At 47.6% G+C, this 4,116-nt stretch overlaps 1 protein-coding gene across 3 annotated transcripts in view; it reads right to left on the bottom strand.

The window, feature by feature from the left end:
- Window positions 1–98, bottom strand: part of KIAA1551 (KIAA1551 ortholog) — a 22,361-nt gene extending 22,263 nt beyond the window's left edge. For all 3 annotated transcript variants that reach the window (XM_026040330.1, XM_026040331.1, XM_026040332.1), the window contains exon 1: window positions 81–98. The gene's annotated coding sequence lies outside the window, so the exon portion shown is untranslated. The remainder of the gene's footprint in view (window positions 1–80) is intronic.
- Between the last annotated feature and the right edge of the window lie 4,018 nt (window positions 99–4,116).

Raw genomic sequence — 4,116 nt, 5'->3', positions numbered from 1 at the left:
CGCCGCCACCGCCGGAGCGCCCGGCCCGGCCCGGCCCTGAGCGCGGGCGAGCCCCTGCGCCCTCCCGGGCCACCACTTACCGGCGGCCCCGCCGCACCGCCACCCGCGCTCCCACCAGGGCGGAGGGAGGGAAGGAAGAGAGGGASGAAAAAAGGGAGGTGGGAAGGAGGAGACGGAGGGAGGTTCGCCCAGCTCCAGCCCCAGCCCGGCGGCGACGTGCCCGTTTATGTCCCCGTGCGCCGGTACCTGAGCCCGCGGAGCGGGGCTCGGCGGCCGTGGGAGCTGCGGCGCTGCTGGGAGCCCGAGGCGGCGGCGGGAGGGCGGCCAAGCGCCGCCCCGGGGCCCGGCCCACGCGCTCTTCCCTTCCCTCCCTTCTTCCCTCCCTCCTCCCCGCTCCGCGGCCGCCATTTTCCGTCCCGCGSGGCCCGGAGCGGCCACAGGGCCCCGGGGAGGCCCCCGGCCTCGTCCCGCTGGCGGCCTGGCCCTGCTGCCGGGCCGATACCGCGCCTGGGCTGCGCCGTGGCACCCTCGCTCCGGTAATGGCCCGTGCTGCTGCTCCCGCTGCGCTCACAGCCATCGCAGCCCTGTTTCTGGAGCAAGTTTCTACGTGGAGGAGGAAAAGGAAGGGCCGGAGCGATGCTAGGGCAAATGGGACCGGTTTGCCAAGACCAGGCYTATTCCCAGCACAACAGAGACATGTAGGATTTCCTCTGCTGGGATAAGGACCAGCCAAAGGGCTCACTTAGCACCTTTAGCTGGTTGCTGGTTTAACTGGAAGGCAACGGGGCAGGCAAAGTAACAGCAGAGCAGTTAMGGAAGCTTTAGGGTGATGGTCCAGTGAGTGGTCATCTCAGATGATCTTCGGGCCACTCGCACAATTTATTATTCACCAGGGCATGAGCAATTAGTCCAAGGGATGAAATGCAAATAAATGAAAAGAGATAAATAGGCTGCTTGGGGACTGTCAGGTCAGACCATCACTGAAGACTTAAGTGTCTGGAAATCAGTCACTATGGGGGCAAATGTCCTTCTCCAGGCCACCCTAGTTGGCCAGGCAGGACCTGTGAGCCCAGCACATGTAGTGTGAAAGAACAGAGTGGAAAAGGGTTCCGAGAGGGTTGGTTTTTAGGGGAGCCAAGGAGGCACAGAGGTGGTGACAGGATGGGTTCAAGAAGAGAGAAAAYGGGGGATAACATGTAAATCAAGTAAACAACACGAAAAGATGGTGTTTTCTGAGAGTGGGGGTATGGATGCGTACAGATGGTGATGTTCAAAAATAAAGATGATGTGAAGTAAGCATGTCCAGTTCCTCATTTCATCTTTAGCTCTGTCTGGGATCTCACACTTAATTTAATCTCTCTCTAGTGATTTCTGCTCTGYGTCTAGGCCTATCTAGAAGTCCAGGTTCCATTATATTCACTCTAAATTACTCTCATTTTCAAATTGAAGCCTGAATAACCTTTCCAAGTCAGCTTAGTTTTTGTTTTAATCCATATATAGCCCATTTCCTTCCAACCAAAACCTACTTTAGTAGCAGTATTGTCCCCAGCATCTYGAAATACAAAGAATATCAATGTCCCTAGCCCCCATGTCAACTACATGTTTTGGTTCCTCATTACTTAAGACATAGTGTCAGGATACTTTATCTTAAGGAATGTGAAATTACATCAGAAAAAATAAAAAAGATTAGCTATGCTATCAAGAAATTGTATCTTGATAACACACATGGAGTCACAAATGGAAAAGTTATGTGGAAACTGTATCCCGGTTGGGTAACCTTGTAGCTCGGTGTTGGAAATGATGTGCTGGWAACAGGCCAGAGGCTTTGATCTAATTTTGCACTGCCTTAAGGTGAGGATTTATGAAGACTACTTTTACCTGGGCTAGTCTTGTCCTGCCTGGGGCTCTGTCTCAGCTTGTTTAGCTGCAACAGCCCTTGCTCAACAATCAGGTCCATCCATAACAATCAGGACCAACCATTACCAAACTTGTTTTAACTGTGTTTTGTGTGCAACAATTAAGACAGTTTTGATGTGTCCCTGTGTAGCTACACGTGCAACAATTGTTAGCTTTTCTGTGCAGAGTGAACTACGCGTGACCCTAGTGCAGAGGAGTAGCAGCATAGGAGGAGAGCAGGGGCCTTGACAGCGCAGGCACGAGGTGATACCACAGGCCCCAGGGTTACACATACATCACCAGGGCTTAATTACTGTTCCATGAAGGAATGCCGCCTTGGGAGCTGGTGTAACTGTTTTTAAGGATAACGAAGAGAACAAAGATAAAGTATCTGACACGATATAATATATACCATGTCTGCTGAATTGAGGCAGAGGAAGACATTGTGAAGAAATAAAGAAAGAACATGATATAGCACTTGAGAAAACATACAAAAATAAACCCAAACCCAACACCAGAGCAAGGAACACCATCATCATCAAAATATTCCCAGTAGAGAATACGGCCCATTTATGACTAACCATAATTCCCTTTCATTTTGAGGATAACTGTTGACCTCAGAAGCCAGAGAGGCAGGCGAAGAGTGAGCATAACAACAGCCAAAAGGGATAGATTCTAGAAAGTGCATGCACATCAATGTTAAGTCTATAATTAGTGTATCTTTTCTGGTAATAATTACATAAATAGGACTATTATTGTTAGTACTATTGTAACAGACCTAATAATAATGCTTAGATTAAGCTATTATATAGATCGCTGTGTTACTTAGTTTAGTTTCATCTTCTTTTTAAAATGAAATGTATTATTGGTTTTGTTTGGTCTCATTACCTCTGCTTGAAGCCCATTGCCATAGGGATGCAGCAATGGGTCCATGGGTCAGATTTGTTTAAACATTCCAAAATATTTGATGGGTCAGGCAATACAAGTCTTAAAAACTATTTCCTGCCAATGATCCTTATAATCTATACTTTAAAGAGGATTTTAGGGCTCTGTCCATACATACTTCAAACTTGCATTCTGTCCAAACAGCTGTGAAATATTTCCACACAGAGGCTGAATCATCTGATTCTAGCGCTGAGAGTTTTCTGGATTTGTGGCTAGGATCAGCTTGCCTTTTAGTGTTTTTGCGGCAATAGTCTTGCCCATGCTGCTGACATGATGGTTAAAAAGGATGTCTTGAATCTGGTATTTTTGGCCTTGGAGACTGAAAAGTTACCAATTTTGATTGTTGTAGGGTCTCCTCCTGCTTTGGGTCTCACTCACAGTGTCTTTGCTTCTTTAGCAACTGTGTTAGCACATATGCTAACTCTATCCTGAGAGGTGGGAGCAAGGTTCAAAGCAGAGCCACAGCCCTAGATGTCAGGAGAGGAGACTCTGCCGTCTTTAGGGACTTGCTTGGAAGGATCCTATGTGATAGGGCCCCAGCAGGAAGAAGGGCCCAACAAAGCCGGTTGATATTGAAGAATCTCCTCCTCCAAGCTCAAGAAACATCCATTGCAATGAGGAAGAAAGGAGCAAGGGAGGCAGGATGAATAAGGATCTCCTGGCAAAACTCAGACATAAGAAGGAAGTATACGGAAGGTGAAAGCAGAGACAAGTAACCTGGGAGAATATACAGACATTGTCTGAGTATGTAGGGATAGGGCTAGGAAGGCCAAGGCCCACTGGGAGTTTAACATGGTGAGGGAAGCCAAGGACAACAAAAAAAGACTTCTTTAAATACATCAGTAGTAAAATAAAGAGTAAGGGAAAAGCAGCCCGCTACTGAATGTGGCAGGAACCCTTGTGACAAAGGACACAGAGGACAAAGAAATGTTTTTGATGTGCCCTTCACACTTAAGGGTACTCCAGTACTTTGGGAGCTGASAGTCCAGTGTTGTGATACTTTGTCTTTCAATCTTGTCCCACTTGTTCTTGAGTTAACTACAATGATTTACTCCTTTTTGTCTCCTTCTCTGGGCACATTATGGTTCCAGTCCTGTTCCAGTCAACTCTATTGAAATTGTGGGTTTTTTGCTTTGTTTTGCTTTGCTTCATTTTGTTTTCCTTTCTCCCTCTCTCATTTGTCAGTTATTCTGAGTGGTTCACAGAWTCACAGAATATTTAAGGTTGGAAGGGACCTCTACAGATCATCTAGTCCAACCTTCCTGCTCAAGCAGG

Source organism: Nothoprocta perdicaria, unplaced genomic scaffold (genome assembly GCF_003342845.1).
Source record: "Nothoprocta perdicaria isolate Ctin4 unplaced genomic scaffold, notPer1 scaffold_253, whole genome shotgun sequence".
Lineage (NCBI taxonomy): Eukaryota > Metazoa > Chordata > Aves > Tinamiformes > Tinamidae > Nothoprocta > Nothoprocta perdicaria.
Note: the sequence above shows the minus strand (reverse complement) of the source record. Positions and strands in the feature narration are given on the sequence as shown.